The 20985-nt window shown below is 41.1% G+C and overlaps 1 protein-coding gene across 1 annotated transcript in view; it reads right to left on the reverse strand.

Annotated features, from left to right (window-relative positions):
* LOC124796280 (integrin alpha-PS5-like) overlaps positions 1 to 20985 on the reverse strand; it is a 566708-nt gene that overhangs the window by 200780 nt on the left and 344943 nt on the right. The window lies entirely within an intron of this gene.

Raw genomic sequence — 20985 nt, forward strand, 5'->3', positions numbered from 1 at the left:
TATCTGTTTACTTTATGTTGGCAATGTTTATGATATAGATATTGTTAAATATTAAAACTCTGAATGAAAGAAATTAGCTAATTTAATTGCTTCTTCTTTCCTGTAAAGTTGTTTTTATTTGTAAAATTGAAATTTTGACACATTGTTTTTGCAGGAATCTGTGTATTTCCTTTAATATTATTTTGTGTTCTCACTGTTTTGTGGAACTATGCAAGTTAAAGCCAGATTGAACTGACACCTTCAAAAATAACAAAGTCATATTCTTTCAAGTTGTCCCACTGTAATGAGTGCTAACAATAGATAGCAATAGAAACAAAAGAGTAATTTATACAAAAACAGTGAAGTAAGATAAGAATTCAATGTTTCATTGACAATAGGGACATACGAGACAGAAAATAAGCTTGGACTGAACACTGACAGGGAGGGATATTTGTCATGCCCTCCCAAAGGAACCATCCCAGCATTTGCTTTAAGGGATCTATGGAAATCACAGAAAAACTAAATCTGGATAGCCTGGTGGAGATTTCAGCCACTGTCCTACTAAAGACAGGTCCAGTGTCTTACCTCTGCACCACGATGCTTGTTGCAATTTTGTCATTATCCACACACTTGCATCTTCTGATTGTACAACAAGTAATGGTTTAAGGCAGCTTAGTTAATACCAGCTTCTGTTGCAGCACTGCTGCAACACCAGAGGAGATCATGGAGTTCAGCTTATGAGCTCATAACTAGAAGTGACTTTATTTTGATTTATCTGTGAACTTTGCAGTTTATTTCTCAAATTTCTTCCATGTTTATGTATTTATTACACACAGTCTGGCATTTTAATAACTGTTAATAATATCAGACCTTAAAATTATAACAATCATATTTTTGTCATTGATTACAAAATCATGTTAATGAATATTATTTATGATGTCAATGCTATGAATGTGACAGCACATTCTGCATCTATATGTCCATCAATACCATGCATGTCAGTACTGTTATCTTTTGTTCCTTTCCTGTTTCACTCCATAAGAAGTCTTGAGTTCTCTGATTTTCTTATTCCTAGGAATTTTACTGAAGTTACAGTTTCTACTGATTTTTTTGGCCAGTAGTATAACTGAACAGGAGTGGATCTATTCACCTATTTATACACAATATGGTACATTTGTTTATGTTCAGGGTTACCTGCCAGCCCCTACACCAAACATTGATCATATGACAGTCATCCTGAATATCATTACAGTTATGGCATGTAGATAACAGTACTATCTGCAAATAGCCACAAAGAGCCTCTGATTTTATCCACTGGATCATGAATATCAACTGTAAACAGTAATGATGCACCATTAAGAACATGTTGAGTTACATCTGCAATGTCTGCAATGAAGTACTGAACCCAGTTAAAGATCTGGCCTGACACTTCGTAAGCTCATATTTTGTTCACTAAACAAAAATTTGGAACTGTATGTTTCTGTGCCAGTATGATCACTGAATGACTGAATAGGGGATTTCAATCCAATTACTGAATTTATAGGAGCAGTCAAATGAAAACAGATCACCTGCTACAAAAGAACCATGGAATGATTGCATTAAAAAGTAATCACTACAAGCATTATGTCATTTATCTCACTGGAAAATGATACAATTAATCCCTTTTTCATAGATTGTGGAAAGTTGATAACAGATCTGCAACTGCACTCACTCTTGCACTACTGGGTCTGACTGAAACTGGCATCCATGATTGTGTTTCTTCAAGTTGCCACAGACATGCAAATGTCACAGTGAAAGGTTTGGGCTGTACAGAGGATGCTCCAGTGTCTCCCAACCATATTGCTGAAGCATATTTTAATCCAATTGGCAGTGTAGGAGCAGATACTATTATGGAACAGGATGTTTCCATCCAATGTCCTGGGCATTTTGATTTTGTGGCACTTCGCAATTTCCATAAAGTGTCTTCACAGTGCTGTGCACTGATTGTGGTTCCCCACTCAAAGAACTCTATGACCAGAAGGGGCCTGCAGTTGAAGGAGAAGGTGATCATGACCTTAATGGAATTTGTATGAAAAGTTATAAATTTCTTTGGTGGGGTGGATGTGGGATGTTCCCACAGCTAGCTTTACCATTTGCCCTTGGACTGTCAGCCTGCTGTTGGAGGGACTCATCCTGTTGCATGACAATACTCGTCCTCATACTGCCAATCACATGAATGTTACATTTGAGCAATTTTGTTGGGAAACTGCAGCATCCACTGTACAGCCTGAATCTTTCACAGTGTGATTCTCACATTTTGGTGACCCAAAGAAAGACATATGTGGATGTCAGTTTCAGTTGGGTTAGGAAGTGCAAGAGTGGATGCTGCTGCAAGTCCATCAGTGGCTGACCATGTTCTATGAAATGGGAATTGATTGTCTCACCTCCCAGTGTGATAAATATCTTAATGTGTATGGTGATTACTTTTGAATGGACCATTCCATCATACACAAGAACAAAACTTTTTGGAGTTTTTACTCAGATTGCATGATAAAATTTTAATATCAAATTCATTGAATGATTTTTGCACTGTCTCTTCACACTTATTTTGGCTTCATTCAGCTTTCATCTGCTTACTAGGCTTTCACTTCATTTAAATCAGAGATGAAACACACTTCACTTTCACAGAAACTTTCTAACGTGGTTACTGATCTACTTTACCATCTCTCACACCCTTATACTGCAGATACTTATCTAAGTCTTACTATACATTTCTTTCAAGTTTTATCCATTTCTGCTTCACATCTAATCTTCAGACATAAATATTTGATATTATTACTCTGGATTTTTTCTCCTGTCACTCTTGATAACCAAAAGTACTTGCCTACATTTTTTAACATACTTAGCAGTATCCATAGTTACTGATGCTATCACAGCTTTATGATTACTGTTTCCCTCATAAATGATAGCTGATTTGAAAAGTTCAAAGACATTGCACTCATGCATCAGTTCTTCAACTACCTTTTCAGACAAAACATTCAGAACAATCTCAGATGAATCCCTGTTTCTGGAAGTATTTTTAATTGCATGACTCCCCCAGTCTTTTGCTGGCAAGTTTAAGTCTCCACATATTAAAATAGCATGATACAAATTCCAAGTTGTCATTGAAGTGATCTACCACAACAATTCCTAATGCAGATGGCCTGTGTAAGCACCCAATTACCATGTCTGGCCTCCTTTTGTTGCTTAACTTCATCCAAATTATTTGGTGTTCAGAGCCTGTAATAAGCACACTTGATACTATGAAGTGCTTAATGACAGTAAGTATGATGCCAACACTGGTGTCTAACCTAGCTTTGTGCTGTACATTCCAATCTAATATAAGATTTTACTGATGTTCAGTTTTGGTTTCAGCAAACTTTATGTTCCTAATATTATGTGGGCATTATTACCCTTCATAAGTAAGACTAATTCCAGGACCGTGTCACGAATACTACTGCAATTTACTAATAGCACATTAATATTTTCTCTTTTCAATCTAAAAGACTGAAAGTACTCCTTCGAGAGTCTCATGGCTGATCTGACTTCAGTTTCAGAGGTACTTCATCACTAACTCTAAGGAAAGGATCCTCCAACCTAATATTGCACTCATGCATGCATACAAGCATGAGTGCAATTTCTGATCTAGCTGCTGTTTCCCAAGGGTCTCCCTTACTGGTCTAACATTTGATTTCCCAATGCCCAACAGCCTGACTATGATTGTCTGAATTTAGCAGGTAAATTGGCCAGTGGCCCAATAGACCAGGCTTCCAGTGCTGGCTCAGATATATAAGCAACACAGGGCAGGAATTAGCACCTGTTGCTAAGGCTTAAGGGGGCAATCAGTACAGTCAGTTCACAATTTTGCCTACTGCCCAGACAGACATGAATCCACCACTCACCATCCTGGTAGCTGAGTTGTCAGCGCGATGTAATGTCATACCTAATGGCCCGGGTTTGGTTCCCGGCTGGGCCGGGGATTTTCTCCACTCAGGTACTGGGTGTTGTGTTGTCCTTATCATCATCATTTCATCCCCATTGACACACAAGTCACCAAAGCAACATCGACTCAAAATACTTGCAGCAGGCATCCGGTCTGCCTGATGGGAGGCCCTAGCCACATGGCATTTCCATTTACCCTCCCGTGAGGACAAACTGTATGGATGATGTGCATAGAAATATGCAGTGACATTGGGGTTGCCAGAGATTTTAACAGCATCAAGGGTGGTACAGATTTTTCTGATGGTGCAACCACATCCCTGCAGTTCAGGCAGCTGCCTGAAGCCTGTGGATCATACCTAATGCAGCTTGTAGCAGTTTCCAAACAACAGCCAAGTTATCATGAGTCTGCATACAATGAGCACAGTCCCCATCAGTTTCATTCTATGTAAAAACTACATCAATTCACAAAAAATACATCAATCAATCAGTCACAGGCTGATGCAGACTGCAATGATCACAGAATTCACACAGGTAAAGTGACACAAGTACTTATAATGATAGGAAACTACAATGCAGATTAGCAACTGAAAAATATGCAGGGACTTAAATAGGACTGCCAAACAGAAATAAACAGTAACTTTTTACTCATATTTATAAGCACAAAAGAATACTATTAAATTAAACAAAGCATACAAATGTGGGCTGCTGGTGCTGAGCTTGGTCTGCTCTATAACTGGAGCTCGTCCAACATAAGTTGACACAAAATAAACAAAATTATTACAGAATAGCAAGAAAGGCTCATTATTTCATAAAAAAAGAATCAGACAGTCACTCTGCTATGCACTAAATTTTCACTTCTTAAATGCTCAGAGACAGGGACCTACTCAGAACAAAATTTTCAAACTTTTGCAGCACTTGCTTGTTATTAGATACAATTGATAGCATACCAGTGCTAAACACAAGAGTTGTCCTCTTGTTAGAAAATAAATAAAAATATAGTAAAATGTGGGATTCTGTTGTGACAATATCACAGGATGTGTCAGAAATATATGGAAGGACATAAAAACAAAACAAAATGATTTAATATCACAGTAAACAGTAACTTTGGTTCTACTATAGAAAATTAATTTTGAGAGATAAATAAATAAGCAAAATAATAAGAATTACAGAAAATAAATATTGCAAACTATGTGTTTACAATAAAGAATAGTCACAATTACAAATGTAGATTTGGGAATATATTTGCAGTTAACAATACAAGATATGCTAAACACTGTAGATCAGGACCTCTTCTATCATGTAAAATGATCCTTATAATAGGAACTGCCTTGAAGCTCTTTTAAACAAGAGCTCATCTTCTACCAAACACTTAGTTCTTGAAGGGAGGGCATTAAAAATCTTGCAGCTAGTGAAATGGACTCCTTTCTGTACCTGTTCATAGTGGAAAGCTAGCTGTGGCTTATGAGACACTGTCCTACTCTGGGTGTAAAGAATACCCCTTCTCCTTCCTTTTAGTTGGTCTCTATTCCTGTTTATTACTCTGTAGTGCCTCAAGAATTTTGGTGTAAGTTCTAGACACACTCGGCTTTCCACCATCTCAAACATCTGATATTTTAAGTACGGGAATGAGAGAGTGGAGATGTGTCCACCTCACCAACAGTTTCTGTGTATGCAAGATGGACATGAATCAGGAGAATACTGCAATAGTAACAGTTGATTGGCGCAGATGAGTGTTTGCAGCATGCACCATAGAAGCTGTATGTCCAGTACAAGGAGTAAGCATGCTCTATTCCTTGATGGTGTAATGACTGTACTGTTGTGCACAAATGAATTATATATTGAACAAAAGACACTTACATTTGACTTTCTGGTGTTGGACTTGTGAGAAGCAAGAACTGGCTTTAAAGTGGTTATTAAACCACATATATTGTAATTGTATCTGTTAGTATTTAATGGACCAAGATGGGGTTGACTCATGAGAGTTGAACACTTGTGTGAAACTTGTGAAGTTGTTTTATTGTGGGGATGAAAATATAATGAGTTGAACCTTGAGAAGAAGATCAGCTACACACAATACATGAGTAAACTGTGAGAGATGTGTGAGCCTTGCACCTCAGTACCACACTGTCTCCCATCATCCAAAAACCGATTGAACGTGGTGACCTAAGTGACAGGACCCGAAGAAAGTGGGAATTTAAAAACAGAAATGGAAAGAAGATATTAGGCATTGCCATAGCAACCAAGCCTAACAACATACAAGAATTGCTTCCAATAATCGTATTGAGTCAAATAAACAAATGAGAGAAAGTTGCAAGTGCAACGTTGTAGAAGATGTGAGAAAGTAATAGCGGAGAAAACTGGAGAGAAGACCTCAACTTTTCGACTAGGAAGATCAGGTGTGGAGAATAAGCAGTCTTCACACACATATATCGTGCCAACACTGACACAGTAACCAGCCACCAATGGCGACTGCACCAGCTGCTGCTCACCGGTGCTGACTCCGCGTCCACTAGCCGACGACAATGCTGAAACCAATGTGTGCCATCATCACCACCACTGCTGTGCACCAGTGCTAATTACACATCTGCACACCAATGCAGCTAGAACTCTACACTGTGTGAGTGAAAACCAATAATTATTTGATAAAAGTTGAGGGGACGGAGGAATGATAAACTATTATTATAGTTATTGTACTCAGTGGTCAATTTTCTTTGGATGATTACTGGGTCTAAGATTAATAGAAATATGTATCAAGAACAACAACTAGCAGAACCAATCACAGTGATTAGAATGACCAGGAAAAAGTCAGACTTGTCTGAATTAGTGAATTTAATTAAAGCCCAGAATGAAACTCTAAGGAGAGAAATAGATTTAGTACATTCTGGATTAGATGATAAGTTAGATGACCAGAGAGCAGAGTCAAACGCTCAAAATGCTTCATCGAAAAATGAACTGAGTGTGAATTTAAGCCTTAAGTTAGATTCAGTGAATACCCTATTAAATAGTAAATTAGATGCTCAGAGTGAAATTTTAGGTAATCAAAGTGAAACCTTGAATAGTCAAGTAGCAAATATATTTTTATTAAAGACTGAATTTGACTCTTTAAAGAAAAAAGTAGAAAATCTGAAGTTAGATTTAAAGAGTGAACTCATTAGTTCTTTGAATACTCATGTTAATCAACTATTTACTGAATTTAACCAGAAACAGGATGTGCAACTTCAAGATTTAACTAAAAAATTAGAGTTTGACATTGAAGATAAATGTAATAAAGTAGCATCTGAATTTAGTGGAAAATTAAAATTTGTGAAAATGTATGTAATGGTAAATTTAATTCTGTAAGACAGGAAATGAATATCTTGAAAGAGAGCACAGATCAATCTATGGAATTAATATTGATTATGCAATCAAAAATTTCAGGTGTTAGTATACGAGCTGTTACTAAACAAGATGTCATTTCATGAGTAAATAATGTAGAAAAAAATTTCAAAGAAAAAATAGTCAACTTTGACACTGTAAATGTAAGTAGTCTGGTGGAACCTTTTGAGCTAATTATAGATCGAGAAATTTCTGAGAGTATAATCTCTGGAAATGTTGTGACTGTTGCTTTTTCCAAACCTAATGATACTAACAAGGTTATAGATGACTTGGGAGAGGAATTCAAACTTGTCTATGACAAGGTAGAAAACAGAATAACTTTACCTGATGTTGTGTTATGTAGTAAAGTGGTAATTGTTTTGTTGTGGGGTGGCTTTCTCACAAAATTTAACAAGAAGTATTGGTCTACAGTTGCTCAAGTAAAGTTAATATCAGATCCGTGGGATCCGGACAGAGTCACATCTGTCCCCCAGGGACGTTAACACTCTGTGTTAATGGGCGGAGTGACGACCGCCAGCTCCCAAGTTGTTTTAGGTGTTCCTTCCGAAATTACTTTTCCTGCACTGAATTCCCTTCATATCTCAAACTATACTAGGATCCTTAGACTATCCTATGGCCCTATTGCTTCACTATCCTTGTCTTTACTTGAATGACATGCAATGGCTGCTGCAAATCACTAATATCAAGGCCATACTGCTTCTTGTAGTAATAGCAATAAGTGATCGTATCACTATTCGTTTTCTCAAAGGTGTTATGTATGCTTCTGGTCCACATTATGTAATCAACTGAATAAATTGTGTTGTTATATTGAGTCAGGACTGACGAATCTATTAGTGGTTTCATAATATGCTCTCTAAAAGCAATTGGATTCCAATTTGATATATCCACAGTTACATCCATAACAATTAGTGCTCAATGTAGATGTAAATCAACTGCATGCTCTGCTATAGTTGGTGATGATCTTAAATCCCGCGATCAACATAGAGTTAGAAGAAGTTTTTGAGTATTTAAGTACCCTTGCGCTCCGCTCTAGTTGGCATTAAATCCTGACATCAGTGTAGTGTTAGAAGAAGTCCTTGTGTATTTAAGTCACCCATCTGCTCTCCTCTAGTCAGTGAGGATCTTGAAACCCAATATCAGAGTATAGTTAGGTCTTAGTTTTGTCTAAGCAATTCTTTGAGAGTTACGAGGAAATATTAGATTAATCTCTCTCTCTCTTCTCAGGGATCACAGGCCCTGTAGACCATGTGCTGCATCAACTATCTGCTTCAATATTAGATTAATAGAAGATTTAAATTTGTATGAAACATTACATAACACATAATTTCTTACCCTTTGTAAGTGGACAGTATAATATGATGGTACTATTGAGACATAGTGATGTCGAGGCAACATGAACTGAATAGAGGATTTTATATGTGTATAAAAGTATAATATAAACTGAATTACTAAACAACTGATTGTAGTATATTATTTTCTAATTTTATAGAATATTTTATACCTTTTATGTAATGTGGTGTAAATGGGGAGGGTTTGTATCACTTTTGGAAGGGGTGGGTGGTGTAAGTACAAGCAGGACTAACGCCAATCACACACCCCACTTTTCAGACAAACCTCGCAGACATGTGTGACTGGTTCTTCACCATTTGCCGTTCCATAGGTGTTGCTATGATTTTTCTTTGGGAGCTTCAAATGTGAAGGTGAGAATGTCCATTCTGTAGGAGATGTTTAACATCATACCTCCTCCGGCTTCTCACTCAAGTACCGGCAAAGTAGGGATCCTGGGGAAGGGGGGTGGGAAGGGTTTTTCTGTCTTTGGGACTATCTTCTTTCTCTTCTTTGATCTTAGCAACCAGTTCTACTTTTTACTTTCTTACTTCTCATCTGAATACCAGTCTATTTTTCCCTCTTTCCATAGGTATATACTTCTATTGCTGAAGTCCTTCTTGTTTTCCATGGTTTACAATATCCTTCAACTTATGTTGTATAAGTAGATCGAAGAATCAGGATACACAAACACACATCTACATATACACAAAGATATACTTAAGCACAGACAGAAGAATTACAAATTAGGAACCTGAATGATGTCAGAACCACCAAGGGATGTAGGGGAATAAAGATATATGTACATCTGAGTCAATACACATATCAAATTGTTGATATGTGACAGTTCTACATCATTAATTTTTGTCGCTCTCCAATATATATTTACATGTGCTGTGCTAGTCTTTGAGAAAAGGCATAGTATCTACTGGGAATTGGTAAATACAGGTAGACATAGCATCTACTATGTGTGTACATGATATCTGTTTATACGGTAAAAGTGAGGTGTGAAAGAGGACTCTAGGATATTAGATGAAGTATTAGAAACTGGAACAGAAGTGTAAAGTAGATTTGAAAATTTACCAGAGAATATTTAAGAACAGTATTCATAAAGATGTATGCTAGGGCAATGAACCAGGAGGTCTACTCTAGAAGGATATGGAGGGCTCACTCGACATTTATTGGATGAGAAAAAGGGTGGATAGGCAGAACTGTGAAAGGCTGACCTATACTGTGCAGTCAGGGGCACCAAGAAGGGGATTGACCTGTACCACAGGAGGATAGGAATAAGAAAGGAGCATACCTACCAAAACAAAACAAGAAAGGGTACTCCTAGGATCAACCTATGTAAGATATAGGTACCGTTCCTATAGGGAAAAAGGGCAGTATTGTGACAGAAGTCACACATTTAAAGGGTTGAATCTGGTAAGTTTGAATTCTATGCATCAATAGCCTTATTACGTTTTAGATTCACAAGTGTCAGAAGAAGAGAAGACTTTTATTCTACCCACAGTTCCTCCAGATTAGAATAAGTAATGAATAACTACATACTCAGGAAAAGTAGTACAGGAAGTAAGAACAAAGCAGTAGAGTATTCATGAGTTATGTACACCTGGAATTTACAATTGGAAGAGGAATAGGAAAGAAAAATTTGGTACTCATTTATTTTTGGAAATTGAAAACAGCTAACTCCAAAATGGATTGAAAGGTTCACGCTTTATAATTGTGGTAAAATATGCGTGGTACTGTTAAAAGATAAAGAATTATCTTGTGTGAGATTATTGTACATAATGAATATGTATAAAATATCATGTGTTCGAGCTAAGGGCAGGGATATGTAGTGCCTCAAGAATTTCAGTGTAAGTTCTAGAGACACTCACCTTTCCACTGTCTTGAACACCCGATATTTTAAGTACGAGAATGAGAGAGTGGAGATGTGTCTACCTCACCAACAGTTTCTGTGTGTGCAGGATAGACACGTATCGGCAGAATACTGCAGCAGTGACGGTCGATCAGTGCAGACAACCTGTTTGCAGCGCTCACCATAGAACCTATATGTCCAGTACAAGGGGCAAGCACACTCTATTCATTGATGGTATAATGACTGTATTGTTGTGAACAAATGAATTATATATTGAACAAAAGACACTTACATTTGACTTTCTGGTGTTGGACTTGCGAGAAGCAAGAACTGGCTTTATAGTGGTTATTAAACCACACATATTGTAATTGTATCTGTTAGTATCTAATGGACCAAGATGGGGCTGAATCACGAGAGTTGAATGCTTGTGTGAAAATTGTGAAGTTGTTATATTGTGGAGATGAAAATATAACAGAACTGAACAAAAGTATCCTGAGAGTACAGAATCATTTCAAGAGTAGAAAAGAAGTCTATTTTGAAATTCCTTTAACCAGCGATAGTCTTCAAAGAAGGAGCATTTGTGAAGATCGACACAGCCATCTGACCTGCACACAATACGTGAGCCAACTGCGAGAGATGTGTGAGTCTTGCACCCCAGTACCACACTGTCTCCTGTCATCTGAAAACCATTAGAACTTGCAACAATGCCCTGATCCATACTTTAGGAGTAAAGAACCACTTTACACTATTTATTATATGTTTTATTAATTCATGCATGCACTGGCGTTAACAGAAAGATTGTACCATCAATTGCTTCTAAATTGTTAGGGATGTCCTAAATATCTGAATCACTCTCTCAGTAGGGTTATTTTCAGTACTAGCTAAAAGGCAAAGAGGGATCTGATCAAATGGGAAATTTCCTGCTAGGGTACTGACGCCACCCAGTTACTGCCCACACTGATATTTACACCTTATGTGTGGTCAATTAGGAAGTTGTTTCCAGCTGTGGAAAACAGTGAAAGATTTTACAGTGGGAGGGAGGGGGCGGGGGGGGTTGATCAAAAGGCCTTCCTGATTTGTCTGAGAAACAGGTTTCACATACTGTCTGTGGCTGAGACAGATGCATTTGGCCTCTTTCAAAAGAACCGTTTCAGTCTACACCATCCAGGCATTCACAAAGGGTCAGATTGCTAGTAGTTGGGAGCTCCAGTGTTAGGTGTGTAATGGGGCACCTTAGGGATATGGCAGCCAGGAGGGGAAGAAGTGCAGTGTGCCTACTGAGGGTGATTGTGAACCTTTAGCACAGAGCCTCAGATGGTTCTCTTCAGAAAGGATAGTTGGTTGACTGTTTGTTGCTATTGAAGTAGTTTATCTTGTAGCAAAATTGAAGTTGTTAGTACTGAGGGAATATGGTATAGTTGTAGGTAAACAACTAGAATTTTCTCATATAAAGATTTATTCACACTTAGCGTCTACACAGATACAAGTCCGGAGGCTAACTGCCGTTAGTGTCCAACATGCTCTCCAAAGCTCTCTCCTCAAAGATAGCACACTTACGCACAGAACAAATATCGATTTTTATGGCGCTCTACGCCACATAGCCCCCCCCCCCCCCCCCCCCCCCCGCGCAGTATGGAGTACGTCCCTGTGAATGGGGGGGGGGGGGGTGAGAAGTTAGGAAGGTAACACACAGTTCTTCTGCGTCAGGCGGAAGCGGTCGACTGTTAGGAGACTGGGGGGTGAAGCCCGGTACGTCGACGGTGAAGTCAGCAAGCGACGCCGGCGGCTGAAGACGACGTCCCGTCCTGGAGTGAAGGTGTAGCACTTTCTCAGCCAGCAGGCGGAGAATCACCTTGCCAGAAGGCCTAACAAAGGCACGCAAATTGCCACACACAGCACTTCTGCTCAATTTAAAGCGGCGCACCACATGAGATTCTGCACTTCCTCCCTCAATATTGTCACACGCGAGTACCACACACACTGTATCGCCATCTACGACAACAGATAATTTATGTATGTCATCAGGGTGCACATGTGTTGTGAATTCTTTGATGGCACCTGTACGAGCAATGGTAGGGAGGCAGGGAGGTGTGGGAAAGCCATGGCAGGGGGAAGCATCTGCTAAGAGGGGGGTGGCAGGTGCACTAGACTGTGCAGGAGACAACCTCGGGCAATCAGCTGACAGACGAGGGAGCGTGACCGAAGGCAACGAGGAGCCAGCGTGGGTTGAACAGTGTGACAAAGAGCTGTCACACGAAGATGGTAGCACAATGGTAGAATCCGAGTGGTTGGCAGTTCGACTGTGAGGGCTGTGATGAGTGAAGCGGCGAAAAGATTGGCCACTCGAATTAGATGAACACGGAGAAGGAGCAGTGCTCGGCAGAGAAACACGCTGTGGAAAATCAATACCCAAATGCATGGTGTGGGAAGATGGATGGCCACTTGAAGCAGGAGTGGGAGAAATAGGGGCAGAATCAGGGAGGTTCACCTGAGGCTCAATGAAAGCTGGTTTCACTCAGTTGAGTGAGACCGTGGTTACAGAGTCTTTTATGAGGAGATCCATGTTATTCTCAGAGCGTTTTACGACCTTGTAAGGACCTGTGTAGGGTGACTGAAGTGGGGCTTTGACTGAGTCGTCTCTGAGAAACATGTACTCACAAGAGTCTAGCGTGTGCGGTACGTACACGCGCGGAGGTGTATGAGCAGCCGGAGGTGGTGGCTGAATTTTGCTGCAGTGCAAGCGCACCCGCTCGAGAAGTGAAGGGAGTTCAGAGGGCCGTGGAAGTGGGGTCAGAGTGACTAATTCTCCAGGCAAAACCAGAGGTTGGCCATATACAAACTCGGCTACGGACCCCTTGAGGTCTTCCTTGAAAGTTGCACGAAGGCCAAGAAGCACGAAGGGCAGTGCCTCTGTCCATAGTGAGTCATGGCAATGCAGGGCAGACTTCAGGGTGTGATGCCATCGCTCGACAAGCCCATTGCTTTGAGGGTGGTATGCAGAAGTATGAATTTTGACAATACCACACATTTTACATAAGTCAGAGAAAACTGAAGACTCGAATTGTCGCCCCTGGTCAGTGGTGAGGCAAACAGGTGAGCCAAATCTAGAGATCCACGAATCTAAGAATGCTCGACTTACTGTCTCAGAGGTAATGTTCGGAATAGGCACAGCCTCAGCCCACCGAGTCATCCTGTCAATAGCTGTAAACAAGTAACGGAAACCCTCGGAGGGGGGCAAAGGGCCTACGAGGTCGACATGAACATGGTGAAACCGGCCTGGAGGTTGGGCAAAACAGCCAAGGGGTGGAGAAGTGTGCCTGGAAACTTTGTTCTGTTGACACACCATGCATGCCCTTGCCCAAGACTGACAGTCACAGTGCATGTTTCTCCAGACAAACCGTCCAGCTACCAGATGGGTGGAGGCTTTGACACCGGGGTGTGCTAATGTGTGTAGTTTGTCAAAGACCTGGCATTGAAGGGGCTTAGGAATGAATGGCCGCAACGTACCAGTCGATTCATCACACCACACTAAGTCAGATATGCCAGGGAAAGTAGAGCGTACAGGTTGGAGAGAGGAGCTGTGATCTGAAATTAACTGCATGGTATCAGGGTCTGCCGATTGCAACCGAGGTAGGTCCGTTAAGTCAATTAAGGTTGTGACAGCACCAACACACGAGAGAAAATCAGCGACCACATTGTCCGCTCCTCGGATGTAGCGAATGTCATTTGTAAATTGCAAGATGTAATCGATGTGATGAAAACGTCATGTGGGCGGATCAGCCACACTATTTTTTATGGCAGGAACCAACGGCTTGTGATCAGTGAGCACATAGAAATCTCGTCTCTCAACATCAGTTCGGAAGTGTCTTATGGCCTCGTAAACTGCAAGTAGTTCTCTGTCGAATGCTGAGTATTTCTTCTGCACTTTGTTTAGCTTTTTTGAGAAGAACTGCAGGGGGGGGTCGTAACATCATTGTATGTCTGACTCAGTACTGCGCCGATAGCATTGTCACTAGCGTCAGTAGTGATAAACACTGTGGCGTCCGCCCGTGGGTGAGCAATAGTGACAGCAGAGGCCAACAGCTGTTTGAGTTCATTAAATGCCTTGTCCATGTCTGGTGTCCATGGTACCTGGCGGGTGCCAGAAGTTTGTGGGCCAGCGAGAGCATCTGTGAGAGGACCCTGCACCGCAGAAGTGGCTGGCAAATGTTTCCGGTAATAATTAACTGTTCTGATGAACCTGCGTAATTCCCTGTAGGTCTGAGGGCGTAGCATCTCGAGAACAGGCTCGATCTTGTTCTGTGATGGTGTCAGACCGTCCGATGACACAACATAACTTAGGAATGTGACGGATGGCTGGTGCAATTGAGTTCAATACCAGCGGCTGCTAAAATATCTGTCATGACTTGAACACGCTCCTCACTCTGTTATAAAGTAGAAGCAAAAACCAATATGTCATCCATATATACGAAACAAAAGTCTAGATGGGATAAAGTTTGATTGATGAAATGTTGCCACATTTGAGGTGCATTTTTCAACCCAAACGGCATAAATTTGTATTGGAACAGCCCGAAGGGAGTGGTTATGGCAGTCTTTTCAATGTCCTCTGGAGCCATAGGAATCTGATGAAATGTATGCTTACAGTCCAAAACAGAGAAGTGCTTTGCACCTGTGAGCACATGATTGAAGTCTGCGATGTGTGGGACCGGATATTTATCAATGATGGTGCGGGCACTTAACGCCTATAGTCTCCAACCATACGCCAAGTACCGTCTTTCTTTTGGTCAAACAGGATAGGACTAGCCCAGCAACCAGAAGAAGGTTCAATTATTCCCTTTTGTAACAGATCGTCAAATTGTTCTTTTGCAATTTTCATAAATTCCAGCTTGAGGCGACGTGGACGTTGCGATATGGGCGGCCCATCGGTTAGACGTAACCGATGAACTGTGCCATTAGTGACTACTACAATACGTGGCGCGGCACGATAGTCAGATGTCCGTGAAGCAGAGCAGGCAGTGGCGGATGGGCCAAGCTGTGGCGCTGAGGGCACGGAAGTACAAGTGTGCCACCCGCTCGTAGGCTGCGTAAAGGCCGCACACGTGTTAACATGGGCGAGGTTGGTACACTGGTTCTTGGTAGCGGGCCATGCCGCTACGAGCACTGTAGGCATGAGTGGGCATGGCCGGACAGCAGATGGCCATAGTTCATTGCCACAAGCTTGGCAAGTTAATTTTCCATTCGGAACGCAAGGAGCATGAGCACTCGGGCATACCCTATCATTACAAAAGGGGGTGCTGACACAGTTTACAGAGTTCACAACATTGTCGTTAACGTGCGCGGGCACGGGAACACCAGACTGGCACGGACTGACCTTGTCTGTAGCCGCCGAGTCATCTGCTTGTAGTGCCGCGAGGCGTTGTTGTGTGGAGGCCAACTCGTGGTGTATGTCGCGGTGATGCCGCAGCATTTCCATACGTTCCATCCGCAACTTAGAAGACCTGGCGCACTCCACTAGCCACTTGTTTCTCCAAGATTGCAGCTCCAAGGATAGGTTTACACACTTCTTAGCACAGCACACATGTTTGGTGTTAGCCGAACTGTCACTCGGCGAAGCGAAAGGAATATGTTTGTTAAGGGAGGGGTAAAACAAAGTATTTTGCACAAAATCTAGTGACAACTGATAGTGCTTGAGGAAATCAATTCTGAGAATAGGTTCTTCAATTGTTGACACTAGAAACGCCCACTCCAGCTTGCACTCGGGCAAAAGTTTCACTGTATACAAAGTGGAACCCGAACACTGTAGGGTAGGCAAGTTCACTGCACGAAGTACTGTTTTGTGTGGTTGCACTTTATTGGTTGCTAGGCGAACCGGCAGCAAAGAGACGTCTGCGCCAGTGTCTACCAGAAAACATACACCTGATCGTAAATCGTGAACATAGACTCGACCACACTTACTGTTATTGTCCGAAACGGAGTGCAACGTGGGATGGTGCCCGTTGTTTACATCGCAGGAGGTGGCACCGTAGCCTACCTGCGGTTGGAGTTTGGGTAAGAACATGGTGACTGGCATTTGTGAGCTTGCTCCCCGAATCTTGCGTGGAAGAAACAGTAAGGTTGGGTGGGCCAGTGCCCTTGTGGGTAGTTGCTAAGTGACGGAGTATGTGCCCCAGAGTCTTCCACAGAGGCCGATGCACTGTCGTTGCGAGGAGTTGAAGGTGCAGGCAGGGCGGCTAGTTTAAAAAACTTGTTATCAGCAGCACCAGACAAGGGCGTGGCGTCAGAAAGCGTCTTAGTGCAGTCACATCCAGAATGCAGTGCACGGAGTTCACGTTGCCTGGCGGAGTATGCTCTGTCGGCGGCGCGTAAACGTTCATTTACTGGCCTATCTTCATACGCAGAGATTGCAGTCTGGACAGGCAAAGGCAGCTTTTCAGTCCAGATTTCTGTGAGCGTGTCATCAGGCATAACTTGCTCATTGACGAGAAGACGGATGCACCGCCACAGCTGGGACGGAGACCTGTCACCGAGACGCTCTTCGTAGATGAGCTGTCGCACATTTTCTCTCCTGGTTTTAGAGACGCGCTCCAGTATCGTTTGTTTCGCCACAGCATACTTCCCTGCTAGGGGGGGGTGCTTTGACCAGATCATAAATTAAATCGACGTGGTCGTGAAGATGGTTCATGAGCGTGCGTCGTCGTCCAAAGCACAGACATTGAATGTTTGCTCTACCAGGTTAAACCAGAACTCCGGGTGAGCGGGTTTGAAGTCTGGTAATTTCGGCAGATTCAGCACTGCAGTCACTGCGGAGGTGCGCCTGTTACTTCGGACGGAAGTAGAGCATGCAGAAGATTGCGAGTCTGGATTATTGGCGTCCCATAATGCGGGAATCGCGAAATTCACTTGACACCGGGGGGGCGGCTGAGAAGCAACAGACGCTCGAACGGTGTGAGGATCGTAGTCAAAATGTGCATTCTCATTGATGTGGTAGCTTGGAGAGAAGCCACAAGTGCTTAAGTACGCCGGTGAATGTCCGTTATGCACACAGTATTCACTCGACCGTGAGTGGTGGGGCTGGTTGTAGATGTCAGAGTAATTACTATCCAGCACAGAATTGTTGACCTGATTAGAAGCAACACAAGGATCCCACACACGTCCACTAGGATGCACACTCGGTGTGATATTTGCTGTTTGGCAAGCATTGAACACCTGTTGACTGCCCGGCGCGGAAGGATACACACGTGGCGGGAACTGATTCGAGTTTGAATTTACTACTGGATTTTCCAAAGTAGCAAAACCTCGCTCGACGCCACGAACTGTATTGAATTGTGTATTCGACACAGGAGTAGAAATGTTCCGACCAACACTCTGTGGAGAACACGTGGGAAGGTCCAGGCTAACAAAGCCAGAGTCCACGACCGTTGGCGGTTGGAAGAAACTGGCGGCACTCGATGAATTCCACTGCATGTTCTGGCTGAAAGGTTGCGAAGATTCTTGTGGCATGTCCACTACAATGGCAGGAGTGCTGGAGAGATGTTGCTGGAATCCGGGCGGTGGCGAATGCTGAAAGGCCATTGTCTGGAGCTGAACAAAGGCCCTCGTGATCGCGGAGAAACCCGACGCGGTAGGCACGTAAATAACCTTCAGGCGGTAACTTGGACACGTATTACACAAAAACGGGGTCACCAGTGAGGGAATATGGTATAGTTGTAGGTAAACAACTAGAATTCTCTCATATACAGATTTATTCACCCTTAGCGTCTACACAGTTACAAGTCCGGAGGCTAACTGCCGTTAGCATCCAACATGCTCTCCAAAGCCCTCTCCTCAAAGATAGCACACTTACGCACAGAACAAATATCGATTTTTATGGCGCTCTACACCACAGTACCTTTGATGTAATACATGCAGAGGTTATAGTTGCCAACCAGAATAAATTAAAAATTGGTTCTTCTAGTGCCCCCTCCCCCCCTCCCCCCACTCCCCCCCACACATGACACAGTTGCTGAAGGTTCAAAGAAAACCTGAGTCTCATTTTAAAAAGGTACCCCACTCATAAAATTTTACTTGATGGTGACTTCAATATACCCTTGATATGTTGGCAAAAATACCTGTTTAAAGAAGTAAAACATCACCTGAAATGGTAGATGACAATAAAATTCCGCAGTACTTGATCACCTCTCAATTCAATCAAACCACTACTTAATTTAGATTACAGAAGTCACTCAAAAGTTCTTTACCCACTAAAGTTCTTGAGTTTCATGGTTGTTGGTTCATGTACTTTCACTTACAAAATGTGCTTAATTGCGGCTTGAGCCAACACCAGGACTGTTCTCAGAACAGATATTACTCATCAGCTTTCAAACCACAAACTATGAACTACCAACTACTTACAGACAGGTGCAAGAATAATTTGTTATTTCATAAATTATGTTATGCTATGAAAATATGCTAGGCTTGATTCTACTGTTTCTGATTAACTACAAGAACTAACATGATTATGAATCACAGAAAATGTTGTAGGTCAGAAATTTAGAAAAATAAATGGCCACTACTATCCTTAAGCAATGTGGCTCCACTTTATTACATGAATGAGTGCCATATTGCAAATTATAGTAAATTACATGAAATTATTAATTAGTGAGTTAATTTGTGCAGTGTGTCATCTCTAACAGAAAATTTAAGGTAGCAAAAATAAGTATTGAAAGTTCAGAATCTAACAGTGGTCATGATGAAACCTGTGATGGAAAGTGGCAGTGACTCTGAACTTGAAGTTTAATTATTTCACAAGATAATTAGCTTTAGGTAACTTAAAAAATTTTACAGGGAAGCTAGAATGCTTAGCTTTCTGTTGGCAGGTGTCCTTGTATGGAATTAGGGTGATTAGCTCACAAAGTTTTTCGCATTTTAAACTAGAATGATAACTTAAATTGAGATGTAATTTTAAATTAAATATTTTATTGTCATGATAATGGAGGCAATGGAAGGAACTTGAGATTTTTAAGTAAGTGTTACATAAAAGTAGATAAATGTATGAAAAATAAGACAAAAAATAGGAAAAAAATTGGTTATTAGTGGAAGTAGAAAGATGTGTCAGAGGAGAAGAATCCACTTCGTATGTCTGATCCTCTTAGAGTGTTTGCAGATGATGCTGTTATTTTACCATATTTTAAGTAATCAGAAAATCAGAACCAATTGTAAAATGATTTAGACAAGATATTTGTATGATGTGAAAACAAAAAAAGGAGGTCATCCTCATGAGTAGTAAAAGGAATCCATTAAATTTTGGTTACATGATAATTCCCACAAATGTAAAGGCTGTCAATTTAACTAAATACATGAGAATTACAATTACCAATAACTTAAATTGGAAAAATCACACAAGAAATGCCATGGTGAAGGTGAGCCAAAGACTTCATGATCTTTTAAATGTGTGTCCAACAGTACTAAACAGTTTTCATTCCGTAGGTGACCAGCAAATTTGTCTCATAATTTCATATTACTGTCCCTGGTCATATTATTAGATGCACCTTCTTTTTTCACAGTTCATTTGTTTCTGGGGTTTGGTTTCGCAAAGCAGTTTGTCTACCATTGTTTAATAGGTTGAATATTGTTAAAGAGCTAATGTTGAATCAGTGAGTACATTTGTTGTGTGGCATCATTACTGTGAGAGCTAAGTGTTGATGAACAATTGTCAGTTACAGTTTTGAGAACAGCAAGAGCTGATGTGTTGGCAGTGTGAGTGCATTATTAATGTTTAGTATTGTTGGGTATTTACCATTTGTGGTCTCTAATGACAAAGTTTGCTGAGGACTAAGTGATTTTAGAGACAATATGATATGAAAATAATGGGCAAAGTAAATGATTTGACACCCTGAAAGAATGTAGAGGTAAGTAATGATTGGCACCAATATGTATTTAAGTTGGGAGATTTCTCAAGGAATGAGCATATCAGAATCATCCTTAAGGAGTGTAAAGAAGAAAATTTATTTTGAGAAGGAATTACAGATGTGGCAGAAGATTATTGTTTTCACCAAAGTCTGAGCACTCCTAGAAAAAGATCTGCCATGGGAACCAGTTTGCTTGTACAAGGGAAATTAAAATGAAACTGAATCACAGTAGTGTTATAGCATCTGCATGAGCTGTAAGATGCAAACTTCCGCCAATGAACTTCAAGGCTCATAGATCTGCCTGAAAGCCAAAATTAACTATTGTGATGATTTCATAATACCTTATGTGGGCAAAGGGGCACAACCATTGATCTTTGTACTTCTGGAAATTGGTTAGTATCATGACAGTATTTCCCTTCACACAGTAGTAATAAACAAATTTTCTGAGTTCAAGGCAACTTCTACAGCAAATCTTCTGGACTGAGACTACATTTGAAATTTTCGTAAATAAATTTCAGTTGGTATGAAGACACCCAAGTGAAAAGTTCCATAGCAACTGTATTTCCCAGACTGTGAACCATCCAACCAAAGTTATGA

This window comes from Schistocerca piceifrons, chromosome 4 (assembly GCF_021461385.2).
Source record: "Schistocerca piceifrons isolate TAMUIC-IGC-003096 chromosome 4, iqSchPice1.1, whole genome shotgun sequence".
NCBI classification, from domain to species: Eukaryota; Metazoa; Arthropoda; class Insecta; order Orthoptera; family Acrididae; genus Schistocerca; species Schistocerca piceifrons.